General features: G+C 36.0%; 1 long non-coding RNA gene across 1 annotated transcript; it reads left to right on the top strand.

The window, feature by feature from the left end:
• The first annotated feature begins 13,939 nt into the window (after window positions 1-13,939).
• Window positions 13,940-15,438, top strand: LOC150035021 (uncharacterized). Its single transcript, XR_016530834.1, has 4 exons — window positions 13,940-14,678; window positions 14,794-14,897; window positions 15,032-15,089; window positions 15,261-15,438. It is a non-coding gene; the product is annotated as an uncharacterized LOC150035021 (long non-coding RNA).
• Window positions 15,439-23,322: the final 7,884 nt, after the last annotated feature.

The following is a 23,322-nucleotide window of genomic DNA, read 5'->3' as shown; positions in this document are numbered from 1 at the left end:
AAATCCAAGCTACTCTTCACGTGTTTTTAGCTCCAAATTGACAATGAACCACCAAGAGATCTTCTCTACTATTCTCAGCCTTGAATTTGGGTGGTGGAACTCGAATTTGAGTGAATTTGTGAAGTGAAATTTTGGATATGAGAGGGAGATGAAGATGAACTTCAGAAAACCATTTTCTTCAGCCAAAAATACATTCTCTCTCTTCAATTCGAAGAGCTTTTATCAACCTTCAGTATGCAAGCACTTCATTAATGGAATTGGCCAATAGTTGCTTCAACAATTGAAATGAGAATTTGTGTGATTGTGCATGAGAAGCACCTCATGCTTGAGAAAAATGGAAAAAACCCACTTTCTCAAATTTAAAATTTAATTTCCAAAAAATCTAATTAATTCTAAATTAATTAAATTTAATTTGATTAATTCCTAATTAAACAAATTCAACATTTCAATATTCAATTTCTCAAATTTAATTTTAAAATTGAAATTAATTTGATTTTTAATGGATTAAACATATTTATTTAATTAATTAATTTAATATCGAATATCAAATCAATCATACATCTAATTTTAAACATGAATCCTATTCATGTAATTAATATCTAAATCAATATTTAAATATTATAAACTCTCCAATTTCGTAATAAATTAAACGTTAATTATATCGAATATAATTAAACAAACCCTAATTTGATTTTGAACTTATTCGAATTCAAACCCTAATTCAATTTGAACAATTCAAATTGATATCATTCCAAATTTACTCAATTTATTAATTCAAGGTGTTCATCTTTTACGAGCTAGTAGAGGGACCTTATGGACTTACAAATCATGAGCTTCAATGATTAAGATTAATTGGCTAAAACTCTTTCGACCAAATTAATCAGTCTTCATTAACTATCAAGTCACACCACTATAGCTCGATAATTGCACTCTTCTCACTGTAAATATATTTGTGTCCACATGATTTAAACATAACCAGTAAGTCGACCCTTCACAAGTTGTTCGTAATAACGGTTGGGTCAATATATTGTTTTATCTCCGATATTACGCCTTGTTCCTTAAGTTCCTATTGATCCTCTAATAAACAATTGGTTTATGATCTAATCACTAAACTGGATCTCTCTTAGGCTAGTAAGAGAGTAGGGCCACCCCTTATTCAAGACCTGAATTCAGTACTTAAGATAACAATCTTTCTCCTATCTCTAAATCAGGTAGGTGTGAATTCCGACTTGCACCCTATGTCTCCAGCTATCTACCCAGTCTTACCCCTGAAATGAGAGGCTTATTGAGCCAGTGCTGTTGAGCCAACCCTCACCCATGCAAATCTAAGGATAATCCTGGATAGACAAGAGTTCATAGTTAGCTCAAGATTAAGATCGAATTACCTAGGTCATTTAAGCGAAATAGTCAGTCTTAAACAGTAAACAATGTTATAAAGTAAGAGTGACTTATTTCTTGGTCCGATCTTATACAAACTCATTGCATAGGACGCCTCCACTCCTCATGTCAATACATGAATGAATTTGGATCACTTCGTTTGTAGTATCTTTACAATAACTTGTAACAGCTACAGAGTAGACCGCATCCAATAGTGTTACTAGAATAAGGTACCCAATCTTAATCATATACTATAGACCGTTTTGGCTATTTACTCGAACGTGATCCATCTCTATATCTCTACGTAAAGTTTAAGTATTCATATAATAACCATGGATCTTAGTTTATTTGATTTAGACTTTATGAATGCAATTAATAGATTCAATACCTTTATTGAACAAATGTTGAAGAACATATTTGTTGATAATAGAATATGTTGTTAAGCCACCTCCCAAATTACCCTTTTATTCTGGAAGAGGATATGACCGTGATAGTTACTAGCCCTACTGCCAGCACCCACCACCCAAGCCTTCTAATCTAAATACCAACCTACTGAAAACATTAGTAATATACGCATACAACAAACCTCCCTTAAGGTTCTACAAACATTACATAAATACATGCATACAGCTAAGACATTACATTTACAGAAAAATATTCACAGATGGCCCAAACATTCCTAAAGAAGCCCTATTCCCTCTCAAAACATGTGTACATAAACAAATCATCAACCTAAGTCTTCTTAATAAGCCGAGTCTTTTAGTGGCAAGCAGCAGCAGGAATCAACCTTGAGGAAACTGACCGCTACCTGAGAAAGGAAAACATAGAGGTTCCGTAAGCTTAAAGCCTAGTGAGTGACTATAAAATAGTATAACATTATGCATTACATTACTATAAACATGTAAATATATTAATGAGTGTTTCAAGCAATTGTCTCTAAATGTAGCTTTAAACCATTCTTAGATATCATCAAACATCATTATTCCCTAGTTGAGAACGAGCCTAAATGCTCTAACTCCCAACATTTATTACCGACCAAGAGACCAATATTTTGGCCTCTCATTCAGAACTGCCTACGTGTACGTGGCCATACTAAGTACCGTCATACCTTAGGTACTTCTTGTCACACCCCACCCTAGATCACCCTCTTAGCCTAGAGAAGGGCGTGACTGCAGCAGTTATCAACCTTTAGGCTAACACTTACTGCCTAAAAACTCTTGCGGAATAACTCTGATACCAACGACAAATTATATGCAACGGGACGGCTGTAGGCCCACAATTTATTAACTTAGAAACTTAATATGTTTAGAGTATTTACAACATTAGATTTACAAGTCCCAAAACCCACAAACCCTAGTCCTTATATGAACAATAGTAACATGTGTACAACATTAACAGTAACCACCTAGCAACGGTTATAAGTCTTTTGGTCCTTAAGTGGCAAAGCAGATACTGAGCTGTCTTCAGAGAATTTGACTGCTATCTGGGGGGGAAAAACAAAAACATTTGAAAACGGGGTGAGCTTATGCCCAGTGGGTGACCGAGAAAACATAGTAAATTCTCATGCATAATTTCAGAAAATAGTTTTATCTGAAATATAAACTTTTGCAGCATAAATATTTTCCAAGCGTAATGTATATAAAAATGTTTTAAACATAAAACAGTATAATCATTTCTCAAGTCAAAGTACTGTATATCTAGTAAAATTAGGTACACCAACTACTAGTCCAGAGAGAACCCTTTTGCTCAATCTCTGACTTTATTCACCTGTGGCCACACTAAGTACCTTCACACATTAGGTACTACTGCTTAGATACTTTCTCCTTGTACATCAGTATCGAGCTACTAGGATACCTTCTCCAACGTACTTTAGTATCCCGTTGGCTTGGTACCTTCTCAAACGTACTTCAGTACCAATAGATACCTTCTCCTTGTACTTCAGTATCTAGTTGGGTGGATGCCTTCTCCTTCTACTTCGGCATCGCATTTTACCAAAACTATTTATAAACAACTTTTCTCTTTAAAGCATGTACAGTATAACACATATACAACATGGCTTTAAAGATGGTAACGCATGTTGGATAAAGTCAATACATATACATATGTAAATAGTTTTTCAACAATATGCATGCATTCAAATCACAATTCAAACTTGCTTGGAACCACTTTATAAAACTAGTAGGCATGAGAATTATTTTCGCAAACATGATTTCTGTAAAACGTTTGCAATCAAAACAGTTTAAAAACGTTTTAGTTCGAAAACATTTTAGCCACTCACCTCGAACTCTTAGGAATTTTTCACTCTAGTAGCTCCTCGAGTCCCTTTTTCACCCCTAGAATCCAGATTCAATTTTCAGTTTAGATTACTTATAGTTCCGAACCTTATTTGGAAATGCTTCCTTCTACAAACTTATTCTAAAATGTCTTAGAAATCTTACCCTAAACTTTCAGCTCAGAATTTCTCGTGGTTTTGCCGGAATCTCAAAATCTTCAAGACTGGCCTAGACTAATCTGACAGTCTGACCCTTCTGCATTCTTCTTAACCTCCAGCCCAGTTCCTTTGCGTCTTTTCCTCCGACAGAACTACTTTGAAAACTAGACTTCTAGAGCTTTCAGATTGCTTTGAAATCACTCCAAACGCACGAGTATATTGGAAGATCTCCTCGTCCAAAATTGACAAATTCCTCTGAACCCTCACTGCCCTCTACTTTCTCTACGAAATTTATGATTTTTGTGTGATTTGAAAATGAAATCCCAACTCCCTATTTATAGGCGTTCAAATTGCTCGTGGGATTGATAGCACCTACTTGGATGCATGGCCAAATGTTTAATCCTCCCTTTATCAACGTAAGCTGACTTCACCTTGATTTAATGTGTTCTTCCCAAACGCATCAAACACAATTTCTTAGGGTTTAAGAATTTCTCTTAATCGGACACCTAGATTTTAATTGACGTTTGACCTTATGTCTTCAAGCTTTGTTTGTATTCAAATTAGGGTTTTTACATGCATAATCCACCCCAACGCGTCCAAATACATTGCCCAGAAGCTTGCTCGGCCATTCAATGCATAGGCGAGGCGTGGGCGTGACGTACGAATCGGACAAAGCAAGGCTAACACATAGGTGCTCTCGCTCTTTCCGCTCTCGGTAGTGTCGCTCACTCTACTCTCGACAGTATCGCTCTCTCCCATTTTCTTGCTGGTCTTGCTTTCTTCACTCTCGCTCTCTCCAGCAATCTCGCTGGTCAGCTCTCTCCAATCTCGCTCTCTCCAGCTTTAACTTTTCTCTCCACTCTCGCTCTCTTCAGCTTTCTCGCTGGTCTCGCTCTCTCCACTCTCTCTCTCTCCAGCTTTCTCGCTGGTCTTGCTCTCTCCCATCTTCTATCCAATCTCGCTCTCTCCCATTTCCTCTCCAATCTCGCTGGTCTCGATCTCAATGATCTCGCTCTCAACGATCTCGCTGATCCCACTCTCAACGATCTCGCTCTTAGCTACTGCGAACATTGTTCTCCGTACACGTTTGCTCACCACTTTGTGATACTTTTACACGAATCTTCTAGGATAATTCCAAAATAATATTTTCTATATTTTTCCTTAATTCCTTACTCCGTACTTCACCTAATTTTTCATACTTAGCCGTATTCTTCCCGAATTTTCCAAACTCAATATTCATATTATTCCACATTAATTCCACATAATTTCTATATTTATTCCCGCTTAATATTTTCCCCAACTTTTCCAATATTATTTTCTCCTTTCAAATCTCCATTTCTTCTTTCACCAATCACACTAACTGTTTTCAACAACCTATTTATTATACAAATTTCATTACAATTTTACCAATTAAAGCTCCTAATTGGTAATCTGTCCTTAATCCTTTATCCACTTCTTTAGCTAACTTCTGAAGATCAGAATCCTTTAATTGTTCATGTAGAATATCTTCTTCGAGCGTAGCACGTACTTGAAATAAGGCTAGTAATTCTCCTTTTCGACCTACTGATAATGCTGCCCTAGCATTATACAACTCATAAATCAGTGTACCCTACACTGAATTGATACTAGCTCTAGCTGATCTAGTTTTTTGACTTAAGGCATCAGCTACCAATTTGCTTTACCTGGGTGATAGTAAATTGTACAGTCATAATCTTTAATCAATTCAAGCCATCTTCCCTGTCTTAAGTTTAGTTCCTTTTGATCAAAGATATGCTTTAGACTCTTATGATCTGTAAATATATGACATCGCTCACCAAACAGGTAATGTCTCCACAATTTTAGAGCTAACACAACTGCTGCTAATTCTAAGTCGTGTGTAAGGTAATTACATTCATGCTTCTTTAACTGTCGTGAAGCATAGGCTACTACTTTTCCCTCCTGCATCAGCACACGTCCTAATCCTTGTCGGGATGCATCACAATAAACTTCAAACTATTTACCTGGTGTAGGTAGAGTTAATACTGATGCTGATATTAACCTTTGTTTCAGCACTTGGAAACTATGCTCGTATTTTGGCGACCATTCAAACTTCGCATCTTTTCTGGTCAGGTTTGTCAATGAAAGGGCTATCTTAGAAAAACCCTCCACGAATCTCCTATAATAACCTGCTAAACCCAGAAAACTACGTACTTCGGTTACATTCGGGGTCGTTCCCAATTAACTATTGCTTCTATCTTTTGGGAATCAACACTAACTCCATCAGCTGAAACTATATGCCCAAGAAATATGACTTGATTTAACCAAAAATCACACTTACTAAATTTGGCATATAACTTCTTTTCTCTTAAAGTTTGTAATACCATCCTTAGATGTTTTTTGTGTTTTTCCACACTACTGGAATACACTAGTATGTCATCTATGAATACTATCACAAACTGATCCAGATAAGAATGGAATATCCTATTCATCAAGTCCATAAATACTGCAGGAGCATTTGTTAATCCAACCGGCATTACTAAGAACTCAAAATGTCCATATCTAGTTCTAAATGCAGTTTTAGGAACATCTGTGTCTTTCACCTTCAACTGGTGATAGCTTGACCTCAAATCTGTCTTAGAGAATACCGTTGCTCCCTTTAACTGATCGAAGAGATCATCTATACGAGGCAATGGGTACTTATTCTTAATGGTCACCTTATTCAACTGTTTATAGTCTATGCATAATCTAAGAGTACCGTCTTTCTTCTTAACAAACAAGACTGGTGCTCCCCAAAGTGATACACTGGGTCGAATGTACCCCTTATCCACAAGTTCCTGTAATTGAACTTTTAACTCTTTCAACTCCGTTGGGGCCATCCTATATGGTGCTTGGGATATAGGTACAGTACCAGGAATTAACTCAATAGTAATTTCCACTTCCTTATCAGGCGGTAAGCCTAGTAATACTTCAGAGAACACATCTAAGAATTCTTGTACCACAGGTACATCCTCAGGTTTTAGTTTCTTATCTTGGGAAACTACTACAGATGCTAATAAGCTTCACATCCTTTACTCAACAGTTTTCTAGCTTTTACCGCTGATATTAAACTTCCTGGGAGTATTCTTTTACTTCCTACCAAAGATATTTCTTTTTCCCCAGGTTTTCTAAACACTATTTCTCTTCTAAAGCAATCCATAGTGGAATAGTGTTTACTTAGGAAATCCATACCTAAGATAACATCAAACTCTAATAATTCTAATGGAATTAAGTCGACCCAAAAACTTTGGTCTCCAAGAATTAGTTCACAATTCCTATAATACTCATGTACCACTAGAGTATCTCCTATAGGCGTAGAGATAAATAATTCCTCATCCATACATTCAGGTATTTTATCTATATGTAATGCACACATACTAGATATGAATGAGTATGTAGCACTAGGATCAAATAATGCATAAGCGGATTGATTACATAAAGTTATCGTACTAGTTACGACATCTGGAGCTTCGTCCGCTTCCTGGTGTGTCATAGTGTACATTCTACCCTGCTGCTGCTGCGGTTGCTGTTGGGGTCATCCAGCTACCCCTTTCTGCTTAGCTATACCTGATCCTTCACCTCTAGTTCTGATTGTTCTAGGTTGGTTTCTCGTCTGTGTTACTTGTCTTTGTTCATTTTGTGTTCCACGACTTAGCTGAGGACAATCTCTTTTGAAATGCCCAGCTTGTCTGCACTTGAAACAAACATTCCTATTACCATAGCATACCCCTGTTTAAGGCCTACCATAGTTTACACAAAGTGGTATCCTCCCCGTACTAGCCACCGACTCACTAGCACGACTTGATGCTGATCTATCACTTTGTTTAGCTACAGGTCTGGACTTCTTTCGACTCAAACTTTGTTGGCTCATGCCCCCAAAACTCCTTATCCTCGACTGTCCAGAGAACGAGGATCTAAATTTTTTACTTCTTGTTTCTCCAGGCACTCTAAACTGTCCTTCTCCTGGTTGAAGTTCATCCTCCTTCGCTACACTCTGCTCTACTCGGATAGCGGTCTCAACTAACTGAATGAAATTCACCCAATTAGATGTAGAGGTAACAGGTGTACGTATTTTCTTCTTAGGCCACTCTCAAATCTCCTACACCTCTTCTTCTCTTCCACGATGATCGGGAGGGCATACTGAGATAACTCAGTAAATTTTTGCTCATACTCAGCAACCGTCATTACTTCTTGAGTTAGCCTAAGGAATTCCTCCCTCTTCGCATCTCTAAAAGAACTAGGGTAGTATTTATCCTCAAATACTTGTCTAAACTCAGACCAAGTCATAGTTTCTGAACTACTCCTTCTAGCCTCTATCACTTTCCACCATTTCTCAACCCCTTTTTGCAGCAAGAATACCACTAACTCGACCTTACGGTCCTCAGGGCATCTCATAATTTTAAAACACTTTTCAATCAAATCCAACCAGATTTCAGCATCTAATGGATCTGTGGCTCCATCGAACGTCGTGGCTCATAAAGCTTTCAGCTTCTCGACGTCGAATTTCTTTTCTGGATCATTTTGAATCGATCCTACACTCGCCGCTAGTCTTTGAGTGATTCTATCGAACACTCGATCCTCCATCTCAGGATCTACACCTATCTTTGATGTACTAGACTCGTTTTCAGAAGTTACCTCCTGCTCTACTGAGTCTCTAACTTTTTTCCCCTTCGAATATGGGTCTGATAAGACCTCAGAACCTCCATTGGTAGGGTCAATATTCCTCTTCTCAGTCTGCTTGCTCGGTCTACCTCTTTTCCTCAGCATCTTTGCCTAATTATTAGGTACACATGTTCGGAACTTATCTATGGGACTTAATCTAATGCATGAACTCTTTCTTTCACCCAAAGTCTTATGTTTTAGTACTAAGCTAGCTTAAATCTTTCCCAAACTTACGTATAACCCATCCTTTAATACCAAGCTGGTATCAACTAATTCCTCAATTGTCCCAAAAACTTATGCTCTGATACCAAACTGTCACACCCCCACCCCAGATCACCCTCTTAGCCTAGAGAAGGGTGTGACTGTAGCAGTTATCAACCCTTAGGCTGACACTTACTGCCTAAAAACTCTTGTGGAATAACTCTGATACCAAATACAAATTATATGCAACGGGATGGCTGTAGGCCCATAATTTATTAACTTAGAAACTTAATATGTTTAGAGTATTTACAACATTAGATTTACAAGTCCCAAAACCCGCAAACCCTAGTCCTTATATGAACAATAGTAACATGTGTACAACATTAACAGTAACCACCTAGCAACGGTTACAAGTCTTTTGGTCCTTTAGTGGTAGAGCAGATATTAAGCTGTCTTCAGAGAATTTGACCGCTTCCTGGGGGGGGAGGGGGGGGGGGGGAACAAAAACATTTGAAAACGGGGTGAGCTTATGCCCAGTGAGTGACCGAGAAAATATAGTAAATTCTCATGCATAATTTCAGAAAATAGTTTTATCTGAAATATAAACTTTTGCAGAATAAATATTTTCCAAGCATAATATATATAAAACTGTTTTAAACATAAAACAGTAAAATCATTTCTCAAGTCAAAGTACTGTATATCTAGTAAAATAATCCCAACACCAACTACTAGTCTAGAGAGAACCCTTTTGCTCAATCTCTGACTTTATTCACCTGTGGCCACACTAAGTACCTTCACACATTAGGTACTACTGCTCAGATACCTTCTCCTTGTACTTCAGTATCGAGCTACTAGGATACCTTCTCCAACGTACTTTAGTATCCCGTTGGCTTGGTACCTTCTCAAATGTACTTCAGTACCAATAGATACCTTCTCCTTGTACTTCAGTATCTAGTTGGGTGGATGCCTTCTCCTTCTACTTCGACATCACATTTTACCAAAACTATTTATAAACAAATTTTCTCTTTAAAGCATGTACAGTATAACACATATACAACATGGCTTTAAAGATGGTAACGCATGTTGGATAAAATCAATACATATACATATGTAAATAGTTTTTCAACAATATGCATGCGTTCAAATCACAATTCAAACTTGCTTGGAACCACTTGATAAAACTAGTAGGCATGAGAATTATTTTCGCAAACATGCTTTCTATAAAACGTTTGCAATCAAAATAGTTTTAAAACGTTTTAGTTCGAAAACATTTTAGCCACTCACCTCGAACTCTTAGGAACTTTTCACTATAGTAGCTCCTCGGGTCCCTTTTCACCCCTAGAATCCAGATTCAATTTACAATTTAGATTACTTATAGTTCCAAACCTTATTTGGAAATACTTCCTTCTACAAACTTATTCTAAAATGTCTTAGGAATCTTACCCTAAACGTTCAGCTCAGAATTTCTCGTGGTTTTGCCGGAATCTCAAAATCTTCAAGACTGGCCTAGATTGATCTGACAGTCTGACCCTTCTACATTCTTCTCAACCTCCAGCCCAGTTCCTTTGCGTCTTTTCCTCCGGTAGCACTACTCTGAAAACTAGACTTCTAGAGCTTTCAGATTGCTTTGGAATCACTCCAAACGCACGAGTATATTGGAAGATCTCCTCGTCCAAAGTTGACAAATTCCTCTGAACCCATACTGCCCTCTACTTTCTCTACGAAATTTATGATTTTTGTGTGATTTGAAAATGAAATCCCAACTCCCTATTTATAGGCGTTCAAATTGCTCGTGGGATTGAGAGCACCTATTTGGCTGCATGGCCAAATGTTTAATCCTCCCTCTATCAATGTAAGCTGACTTCACCTTGATTCAATGTGTTCTTCCCAAACGCATCCAACACAATTTCTTAGGGTTTAAGAATTTCTCTTAATCGGACACCTAGATTTTAATTGACATTTGTCCTTACGCCTTCAAGCTTTGTTTGTATTCAAATTAGGGTTTTTACATGCATAATCCACCCCAACGCGTCCAAATACATTTCCCAGAAGCTTTCTCGGCCGTTCAATGCATAGGCGAGGCGTGGGCGTGACGTTCGAATCGAACAAACCAAGGCTAACACATAGGCGCTCTCGCTCTTTCCGCTCTCAGCAGTGTCGCTCACTCCACTCTCGGCAGTGTCGCTCTCTCCCATTTTCTCGCTGGTCTCGCTCTCTTCACTCTCGCTCTCTCCAGCAATCTCGTTGGTCAGGTCTCTCCAATCTCGCTCCCCCTCTCGCTCTCTCCAGCTTTACTTTTCTCTCCACTCTCGCTCTTTTCAGCTTTCTCGCTGGTCTCGCTCTCTCCACTCTCGCTCTCTTCAGCTTTCTCGCTGGTCTCACTCTCTCCCATCTTCTATCCAATCTCACTCTCTCCCATTTCCTCTCCAATCTCGCTGGTCTCGATCTCAATGATCTCGCTCTCAACGATCTCGCTGATCCCACTCTCAACGATCTCGCTCTTAGCTACTGCGAACATTGTTCTCCGTACACGTTTGCTCACCACTTTGTGATACTTTTACACGGATCTTCTAGGATAATTCCAAAATAATATTTTTTATATTTTTCCTTAATTCCTTACTTCATACTTCACCTAATTTTTCATACTTAGCCGTATTCTTCCCCGAATTTTCCAAACTCAATCTTCATATTATTCCACATTAATTCCACGTACTTAATTTCTATATTTATTCCCACTTAATATTTTTCCCCAACTTTTCCAATATTATTTTCTCTTTTCAAATCTCCATTCCTTCTTTCACCAATCACACTAACTGTTTTCAACAACCTATTTATTATATAAATTTCATTACAATTTTACCAATTAAAGCTCAACTTAAATTATTCAAGGAAAATCTACTTAACACTTAGAAATTTCCTTCCCCTTAACTTAGGATTTAACTTTCACTTAGTTAATTCCTTTTATCACTTGCTTAAGTAAGGAAAATAGAAATCCGGGTTTCACACTTCTGCTCAGATACCTTCTCAAATGTCCTTCGGTATCAAGTTGGTAGGTACCTTTTCAAATGTTCTTCGGTACCGGGGTATTTTGTATCATTAAGTTAAGTTTTGTTGCCTACCATCTATACAAGAACTCATTCTCTCATAGCCTTCCTCTAGGAAGCATATTTTAACACTAGAACTTAACTGTTGAAATGACTACATGACATACCTTGGCCTGTGCTACACATATACAAGCTGGGGAACATGCATTAAGTTATTCTCCATCTATTTGTTGCTTGAGGAAGTATAAATTCATCACTAATGTTACTGTAACTTACTTGATCTTATATGCATAGGTACTGGAGACACTAATTCACTTAGTCACTCACCACTCGTCAAGCTCTTAATGGTTTATACGCCTCTTCTAGCTCTTCTTGGCCTGAAAGGACATAATTCTCGGTTAAACTACTTAGAATTCTTAGTAAAATACCTCAATTAATGCATTTATTAAAGGAACTTTCATCAACACAGACAGCTTTACTGGCGAGATCCCCCTGAGCGAGGTCAGCGAGATCCCCCCGAGCGATGCTAGCGAGATCCTCTAGAGCGATGCTAGTGAGATCCTCTAGAGCGATGCCAACGAGATCCTCTAGGGCGATACCAGTGAGATCAAGCTTTTCCTGGAAATTTTTCATCCTAGCGATACTGACCTTACCAGCGATACTCAACCCAATTCCTAGCGAGATTTCCTTCTAGAGCAAGATTAGCGAGATTCTCTAGAGCGAGATCAGTGAGATTTCCTCTATAGGCGAGATCCTCATCCCCACATCTCGCTATAACTCCCATGGTAAACTGGTTGCTCGTTCAATCCAAGCAGCTGTCTGCTTATGCACCGATTCCCTGTTACAACTTTAAAAATTCATAACTCGAAATCTAGAGCTCTTTCCAAGAAACTTCCTTCTACAAACTTGTTTAGAATTGAGTAACTTTCTTACCTTAAAATTTCAGCCAAGAATTCCTTCTAGTTTGGCCTGGAACTTCCGATCTTCACCTCGGGCCCTGATTAACCCAAGATTTAGCCTTCTCTGTTCTTTCCTCACTTCTTGTTCTTTTCCTTGTGCAATCTTCCTCCGGAAAGACAACCTCGCAAACTAGCTTCTCTCAGTTTTCGAATGACACTGATTTTACTAAATTTGCTCATGTCAATTGCCGAAACCATGCTTTTGAAGTTCTTCCTCCAAAAGCTTCCTGCCGCCTCCAGAGTTCTAGGATTAACCACCACGTCACCCCTCATTTAGTATGTTTTTTCTTCCCTTCCATCATAACTCCTATAGACAAACATGAATTGCTACTTAATAAATATATAATATGACATTCCTTTAGCTAAACACGCTTATCTAGGAAACCTAGAGTTCGAGGTTTACATTTAATTTTTACAAACTGGGAGTTTTAGGACATAAAACCCAACACCTTGTAATGTTGGGTGAGTTAAAAGACGTTTTATTTTTATCAATTTTCATTAGCAATAAAAATACTAATTATATTTTATTAACTAGTGGTCATTGGGCACTACTTGCTATAAATGCATACGATGATACTGTGTACTACCTAGACTCAATAAGGACAACATAATGGATAGATATACGATATATATAACTGACACGTAAGTTAACCCTTTTCATTTGTAGTATTTGTTTTAAAGTGTACTTTATTTTAGAATAATTTGTAGTTATTTCTTGACAAATAGGGCAATTGCGATGTTTCAATCTCAAAAGCATATTAAAAAAAGCCGGAAGTAAACCTTATGGAGAACAGTAAAGGCAAGTATAAATTAACATTGACTACTTATTCATCATATTGAGTAGACATCTAGTGTGTAAGGATTACTTCATTCTTATTTATTGGTTTTTTCTCTGTAGTGTCCTCTACAAGTTGGGAGCACTAAATGTGGATACTATGTCATGGGGTATATGAGGGATATTGTGACCAAAAGAAGCATTGTCATCTCAGATTTGGTATGCTATCGTTACTTCGATATTTCAAATAGCATAGAGAAAAATAGAATTTATTATAATATTTGGATTTTATATTTATAGATTGATACAAGGAAACCGTACTCACAAATCAATATATAAAATCTAATCAAGTTTTGAAGGATGACCAAGAGAGAAAAAGTCAATCATTTACATCATTATCAAAGATCAGTATATATTACTTTAATTTCACAGTGGAAAGATTTTGACAATTATTATTCCTTTTAAAAAATCAATATCTAATTTAATATAAGAGACATTGCTTTCAATCTCAAATATCTTATTTCCCTAATTGTCTCTCTGTCCACTCTTTAATTTCTCTTCACACTCCTTCCCCATATAAGCAAATTTCTGAGCCCTTATTAATTGGCCATGAAGTAGTAGTTGGTGCCATTATCATTTGGCTTTCATCGAAAAAACCATACATACATATATAGGGAAGTGATTCATTTGGACATCCCGTGGGTTAATTATTTGACTTTTCAACGGCTTAAAAATATATATCTTTTCTATTTACAAAGACCACGTTTGATAACTATTTTGTTTATAACTGTTTTTGGAAATGAAGCCTATGAACACTACTTCTACCTCCAAACTACTTTTTCTTTCGTTATCTACTTTTCACCAATGGTTTTAAAAAACAAAGCCAAATTTTGAGAACTAAAAAAGCGTAGCTTTCAAAAAGTTATTTTTTGTTTTTGTAATTTGACTAAGAATTCATCCATTGTACTCAAGAAAGATGCAAATTATTATAAAAAATGTGAATGATATAAGCTTAACCACATAAATCGGTGTTGAAGTAGATTTTTCCTTGTATTGGTATGTTGTAATTTGTGTTGCAAAATATAAAAATTAAAATGCAGGTGAACTACATGATGAAGGTAGGGTTGAACAAGGGGCACGAGATGCAATCGTTTGGCATGGATCAAATTTACAGTCTGTGTTTGATGATTTTCCTGAAAATACTACAATAATAGGTATATTTATTTATATACATATATATATCATCAACAATTCAATTTTAATTATAATAATATATCTATTTATGTAATTAATTAAAACTTAAAAATTAACTCCTTTTCATCATCTCAGGTTGTTTGCTTGGCACCGCGAGAACAAATATTAATACACAACAAATTCGCATTCATGATTTTATGCAAACTCGAGTTCATGGGAATCAAAATTTAGTGTTTGTGGTATCTACATTTATCGATATAGCTTAAAAAACAAAAAAAAAAGGCTTGTTTTTGTCTAAATTTTCTTGCTATGATTTTTATCTTTCTTATCCCAAACATGGTTGGATTTTAAGTAGATTTATTATTTGGTGCAGCTCGGTAACTTTCTCAACTATAGTGATATTGAGGAGAAGATTGATAGCTACATACACGGTAATAAGTTATTTCATGAAATTCAAAATTGTTATTTTCATGAATTAAAAACGTGGGAATCGGGGAATCAAACCTTTACTATGGAGTTGAGTTATGGTTTTGTTTTGCTATTTTGTTATTTTTTTTTATTGATTTATTGATTTATTTATTATGATAATTATTTGTTTGTAGTTACGAACCTTGAAGTACCTCCAAGCACATACGTCTCAATCATTTGCAATATCTGTCGGGAGAAGTGGAACATTTTCTAAATGTTTTATTATTATTATTATTATTATTTTTTTGGTATGAATATTAATATGTAGTGCTTGCTCAACTTAATGTTTATGTTTGTTTCTCTTGTTACGTACTCTTTTGTTTCAACATAAACATCTAGTGTTCTGCATTTCTCCATTTATGCATCCTTTCAAATTCATGAATTATGATGTCTTAATTTTACTTTTCTTTTTTTTATTGGATTAATGCATGTATCTTCTATATCGACATTCAATCAAGATTGATTTAAGTAAGTTAACTATATTTTTTATCCAAGTCAAACTAAAATAATAGTATAACTTGTACGTAAAACATGCAAAAAAACATTCACTCAATGCATGTGTGAATCAAGACATTAGTTAAACACTCTCGCTCTCGCTTGAAATTCCCTAGTTTGATGTGATTGATCGTCAGTGTACGAATGATTTGTCAATTTTCACGACTAAAGCCTCGGATCAATAATACCTAAACACAATACAACGTTGATCTCTTTAAACTCTAAATTCCATTTCAACGGTGATTACTCCTCTGGTTTTCGACGGTGTTTTGTTGAACGGAGATTCTTTGAACAAGGATTTCCAAGAAAAAGCTTTTTCAGAACGGTATTTCATTATTTTGAGTCTATTTCATTATTTTTGTAGTATTATTTCTGGAAAGGTAGCATTACGAAATTTTGTATTGGGAGAGAGAGTGAGATTAAGAGAGAGTGAGATTAAGAGAGAGAGCAAGATTAAGAGAGATAGCAAGATTAAGAGAGAGCGAGAGTACACTTCAATTGCTTGTACAACTTAATGACAAATATTCTCTTGCTTTGTAGGATGATTGAAAAGTATCTACTTATTCAATATGGAGGTGATTGGGATGAGAATGAAAGTTCGTATATTGGGGGAGAGTTGACAAGAATCATTGTGCCTGTTACATTGAAGTATGAAGAACTTAAATCTCACATTTACAGAGTTACAAATGTCAGTTCTTCAGAGTTTGATCTTAAAATGAGAGTTAAATATAAGTTTGAATATGAAACCCCTCCACAATACATAAGGAATGATGATGATGTTCGCTTCCTTCTTTTTTGAGAAGAGATTTTTGGGAACTTTGGCACGTGATATATGAGTAAAGTGAATTTGGATCTTTTTGGAATGGGTTAAGATACTGGAAAATTGATTTTAAATTCCTAATTATGGGTTATGAATAGATTGGTATCTCCGTGCTAAGCTTGGAACCAATTTTTGGATCAAAGCATATTTTGGGTAAGTTGTTTTGTGGCGTTTGGGGTATTTTCGTATTTGGAATTTGGTCCTAAATGTTGGAATTAATTTTGATTATTGGTATAGGATTTAATTCAATAATTTCACTCAAGTTAAAGGATAGATTAGATTGCTAATTTGTTTGGGCATAAATATAAGGTAAGTAATCCTATTACTAGAACTGCTTATGTGCTAGGCAATAAATTTAAGATTAGTTTTGAGGATTCTAAGACTGTTTACATCGAGATGCATGAGGATAAATAAGTTGACATTGATTATATTTTGAAGCATGTTATGAGTGTCGACATTAACTAAGTTAATTTGTTATTATGATTTGCTAGATGAACATTAAGCATGATGATATGTATTTGCATGTTGTGGGACTATGTTTTATGATGCATGTTATGTTTATGATAGTGGTAGTTACCCCTACCCGTAATTAGATACCCACTTGAGGTGGTGATCTCCTTCGAGATTTTACCAGAGGTTTGTGTTTCCTCTAAAGGTTTGTGTTTCATTCGGGATTCACCAAAGGTGGTGATCTCCTTAGGGACTTCACCAGAGGTATTTTTTTCCTTTAGGATTCCCTAGAGGTTTGTGAATACACCTAATCTACGGTCGAGTGGGTTCAACTAACCACTAGTTAACCATCCCATGGAAAGTAGAGGATCATGCACGTCCTACTTGAGAGTGGCATCTAGAGGACATAGATGCTTAGTCTGACCTCGTAGTGGGTTACTTACTGAGTATTTTATACTAATTCTTTTTCATGTTATTTTTCAGTTAAGGGTAAGAACAGGCCGACGAATGACAAGGGGGATCCGTGATCGAGCCACTGGACCAGTCATATGCTTTCCCTCATGTTTTTAGGATTTTATGTTTCAAATTACTAGACTTGATGTTTGAACTTGAAATTTTGGTATTTGTACTTTTAAACTTTACATGAGAATTTTCTATTTTTGTTTTATTGTTTTAAGGGTACCCTATTAAATGAATTTCAGTCATTTACTTTTAAGAAAGTTATTTATTTCATAGTATTTAGTTGGCTTTTACCAAATAATGAAAATGTGTCGATTTAAAATGTATGCATGCATGTAGTAACGACCTAGTATAAGCTCTAGGGAGTCGGGTTGTTACATCACAATTCAGATTATATAAAGTGGCTAGAATGCTTTCTTTGATCATTTTTTTTTTCTCTTTAGTTGTCCTTATTACCCTTTTATTTTTGTCTTGTTTTTTCCTTCTTCGTTTTATATTTCCTTATATCCTTGCTGTTGGTCTCTTTTCATCCTTTGAATGAAAAGTTTTGTATCCTTTTAATAATAATAAAAAAAAATAATGTCATAACAATTTATATCCAAGTATTGCTAAACACAATAGTCGTATGAAGTATACGAAAAAAAAATTTACCACCAAAATTTTCACTTAATATAAAATTTTAAGAATGACATCTTTATCATCATCACAACTATTATCATTAACAAAATTGATTTATACTACAAATATTTGACTTCGGTGTTTCTAAAGTCGCAGCAGTAAAAGTAGTCTTGGTTCAAATTGTCACAACTCAAACCTTAATATTTGTGAAGGATTAGGCAAATCACTCTTAATTTTCTAATCATTATACAAGACAGAGAGAATTTAAGTCTCGATGCATTTTCACAACGACATAAGCCTCTTAGTTCAACAAAAATGTAAGCCTTGAAGCTAAAACTTAGATGCTTGCCAAGAATATCTTTTTCAAACATTATTTGCAAGCCATTAAGGATAATTCATGTTCAAACCATGTTAACAATCCCACACTAAACTACAAAATTTAACTTATAGACAAGTATTAAAGGATAAATGAATTACAACAGGTTTACAAATTTGGAGCCTTAACCAGATTACACTATAATTACTAAATCATGCTCTCATCAAACTAAAGCAAGGCTTTATCTATTGAATGATGCCTACACTCTAAGAAAATTGAACAATTTGGGAAGACACGAAAGTTAGAAGGAAAAGGATAAATTGAAAATTTTTTTGGATTAAATTGAACAATTTTCTTCAAAATTATTTCATTGGATGGCTTTGAGATGAAGGATTGGTAATATGGGCACGTGTTAAACCTCAATTTAAATTGATGCTGGAAATCGAAGATTGAGGCTAAAATTTAAGTTTTAAGTTGCACTAGCTTTAAAAGGGAGATGAAGAAAATAATATAATTAAGAGTTTCTGATGGAGGAAAATTGGGCAAAACAGAGCCAAAATATCGAGGGATATGAGAGGAAGGTTGACGGGTGTTTTTATTGAAGAAATTTGGCCCAAAAAGAAAGGAAAACGAAGAAAAATAGTGGCAGAAACAAAAGCTCTCGGTTTTTAACAAATTTGTGGATTTGTGGGTTAATTTGAAGCTCCAAATTCAAAGTTAAGCTATTTCTAAGGTCCTCTATGAAGGAAATCTAAAATAGAGATCTCCATGAGCAGCGGAAGTGGATCATTCCAGATCCCATTCAAAATGAACACAATAATCACAGTCTAATCGGAAACAAATAAATTATGTATAAACAGAAATTACAGCATGCTATAAGAGAATATAAGGGATAGAGTATGCGTACCTTTGAAGAACTATTCTTCAAGTATCCCTTGACCAGTCTCTAATGCATCCAAAGCAGCACTTGTACGCAATGAACAGACCAACCAACAACACGAACAACTTGATGCTCCTCGAACCCAATCGAGTCCAACTCAATTCACAAACATATATAGAACACCACCACAAGTGTTACCTTGGTATTCTTAGTGTGAGAATCCAAGAGTTGTGGGCTCTGTATGATCTTGGATTGAGGAAGACAGGGGGTATACGATTGAGTAAGTGGGAGATATGAACATTGTCTATCGCATAGACGATGTACTCGATCGTTTAGAAGATGAAGCCTATCGCATAAACTTTGCTACTTGATCGTGTAGCAATGATCAACGAGTAACTATCGTATAGTCAACTCTTAACGATTGTGTATGCTCTCAACGACTATTGCTTAGTAAAAATTTTTTTACTTGATAGCCTTTTTCCGTGAGATTTTACCAAATGAAATCAACTACTAATTTTTTGGAAAACAATTTTCCTTTTTATCTCACGGTTACCATAAAACTTCCAATAACCTCCCGCTCCAATCGGTTATTAGAGAAAAAGAATTAATTATCATATAATTAATATATTATAAATAAGTATGATAACCAACTTATCATATTATATTTATAACCTATAGTTTTAATATTTCATCATATGAAACATAAAAACTATAATTATTTTTCTATTTTATGGTATTTAATATAAATCATATTTTATGGTACACCAATTATATCACATATAATTGAATTTCCTTTTGTTAAATTGAACCCTTCAAACTAACCCAAAATCTTATTCTCAACTTGAACCCATTGAGCTACTAAGGGGACCTCATGGACCTGTAGCTTGAAGCTCAAACGGTACGTGAATAACTGACTAAACTCTTTAGTCACGAGATCCACTGTCTGTTAACTGTTGGTCACTCCACTAAAGACCGACAACTGCACTCTTTGCACTACAGATATATTTCTGTGTCCATACAACCAATCAACAGTGCGATAACCCTTCACAAATCGCTCGTAAGTACAGTTAGGCCAATCTACCGTTTTGTCCCTGTAGTTACATCTAACTCTTTAAGTACCACTGATTCCTTTAATGAACAATAAGTCATAGTCCTACTATGACTGAGTCCTCTCCTCCAAAGAGAGGGTGTGTCCATTATGTTCAAGACCCAAAATCAGCCCTTAAGAGAGCAATTTATCTACTTACCCTTACTTCGGGAAAGGAGTGAATTTTGTCTTGTGTAGCTGAGTTTCCAGCTCCCCAATCAGACGGATCCGTGGTAGGAGTCCCAGCTCACTCAGGATTAAGGTCATGTCACCTATGGTCATTTTAGTAAAATGTAAGTCTCAATTATCAACGACATTATATAAAGAGACTAATCATCTCATGGTTCGGTCTTATACAAACTCTTTGTATAGGACACCTCGCTCGCATGACTCCACATAAATGGTCAGGATCAGACAATTTATAGCACTTTACAACACTTGTAAAAATCTACAAAGTGGGTCGTATCTGTAGTGTCACTAGGATAAGGTATCCCTCCTTTATCCTTATACTAAAGACCATTTAGGTTATTACTTAAGGCATGATCCACTTGTATGTCTCACATACATGCTTAAGTTACATGAAATAACCACGGATCATTGTCACACCCCCTCCCAGATTACCCTTTTAATCTAGATGAGGATATGACCTTGGTAGTTACTAACCCTAATGTCAGTTGCCACCACCAAAGCCTTCTAATCTAAATACCAACCTTTTTAACACATTAGTAGTATACGCATACAGCAAGCCTCCCTTAAGGTTCTACAAAGATACATAAACACATGCATACAACCATGACATAACATCTACGGAAAAATATTCACAAATGGCCCAAAACATTCCTAACAAAGCCCTAGTCCCTCTCAAAACATGTGTACATAAACAAGCCATCAACCTAAGTTCTTCTAAACAAGCCGGGCTTTTCAGTGGCAAGCAGCAGCAGGATCAACCTTGAGGAATCTGACCGCTAACTGAAAAGGAAAACATTTGAAAACGTGAGCTAGAAGCCCGGTGAGTGACTTAATAAAAACATAAATCTCATGCTTAAACTGAAAGCTCGAAAACATAATACTGGAACTAAAATATACCAAGCAAACGTGTACACAAAACCTTTAAAACCACCATTAAACATCATTATTCCTTAGTTGAGAATGAGCATACATCGCTCTAACTCCCAACGTCTGTTACCGGCCAAGAGACCCATACTTCGGCCTCCCTTTGCTGGTACATAGCCTAGGAGACCCATACTTCGGCTTCCCTTGCTGGTATATGGCCTAGGAGATCCATACTTCGACCTCCCTTTATCCTTAGTTGAGAGTGAACTACTAGATCTAACCCTTAACGTCAACCTTAGTCGGGGAGAACCATTTTGCTCAATCCCTCAACGTTAACCTTAGTCGGGGAGAACCCTTTCGCTCAATCCCTCAACATCAACCTTAGTCAGGGAGAACCCTTTTGCTCAATCCCTCGACGTCATATTACTAATGTGCACGTGGTGTTTTCTATGTACCGTCAACACCTTAGGTACATTTATTCAAATACCTTCCTTACCTTTAGTATCTGGCTCACTTAAGCTATCAAGTTCTCGAAGAGCATTAAAAGAATAGTTTTCAAATATAGCATAGAAACTCTTTAGAATATCTTCCCTACCTTTAGTATCCCTTTTCATTATGTTTATGAATACCAACGTATATACTTTGACAACCTTAGGTATTTAAAGCATAGTACATCAGTACCGTCGTACCTTAGATACTTAGCTATGATACTTTCTCATTGTCTTTCAGTATCCGTCATATAACTAGTCACAAACATTTAATTGAACACTAAGGCTTAGTGCTCAAATCATCATACTAGTTTATCATGAAAACGGAGTTACTAAAATATGCTGAAAGTATTTGGACAAGATAACATATTTAAATCGTGTCAATTTTCATGGAAAACATGCTTTACTTAGCATGAGAAATAACTTCAAACATATGTTGCTTGGCACCTCATTTAAAACACTTAGCATGAGAAATAACTTCAAAGAAATCATAGTTTCTAAATCATTACAACATTAAATCATCACATTGTCACTCACAGCTCGTTGGCCTCTTAACGGGTTATACGTCTCTCCTAGCTCTTCTTGGCCTGAAAGGACATAATTCTCGGTTAACTACTTAGAATTCTTAGCAAAATACCTCAAATAGTTCATTTACTGATGGAACTTCCATCATCAAAGACAACTTTACTAGGAGATACTCATCATGAGTGCATTCTTTTCATGAGCGAGATCCTTATGAGCGAGATCCTCATGAGCGAGATCCTCCTCATGAACAAGATCCTTCATCCTAGCGATACTCACATTTTCAGCGAGATTCATCCCAATTTCTAGTGAGATTTCCTTCTAGAGCGAGATCCTCATCACAAAATTAGCGAGATTTCCTTCATTAGCGAGATCCTCAGCACAAAATTAGTTGTTTGCTTGTTCTTCCCAAGCAGCTGTCTGCTTATGCACAGATTCTCTATTACAACTTCAAAAATTTATAACTCAAAATCTAGATCTCTTTTGAAGAACCTTCCTTCTACAAACTTGTTTAGAATTGAGTTAACTTTTTTACCTTAAAATTTTAGCCAAAAATGCCTTATAATTTGGCCTAGAGCTTCCAATATTCATCTCGAGTCTTGATTAATCTGAGATTCTACCTCCTCTGCACTTTCTTCACTTCTTATTCTTCTCCTCCTGCAATCTTTCTTCAGTAAGACAACCTCGAAAATTAGATTCTTCCAGCTTTCAAATGACACTAATTTCACTAAATTTTCTCATGTAGTTTGCCGAAACCAAGCTTTTGAATTTCATCTTTCTTTTAATCTTCCTGCCGCCTCCCCAATTCAAGGATCAACCGTCACGTCACTCCACATTTAGTGCCTCCAGCCCAAGCCAATAAATAGGCTTCCTTATTTAATATATTTTTTTTCCTTTCTCCACAAATATTATAATTAACATGGATTTTCACTTATTAAATATTTAATATATCATTCCTTTGGCTAAACATGCTTGTTTAGGAAACTTAGAATTCGGGGTTTACACTTA

The sequence above is a fragment of the Benincasa hispida genome, chromosome 7 (assembly GCF_027475165.1).
Source record: "Benincasa hispida cultivar pf3 chromosome 7, pf3_genome.v1.1, whole genome shotgun sequence".
NCBI classification, from domain to species: Eukaryota; Viridiplantae; Streptophyta; class Magnoliopsida; order Cucurbitales; family Cucurbitaceae; genus Benincasa; species Benincasa hispida.
This window is presented reverse-complemented; position numbering and strand designations above follow the sequence as displayed.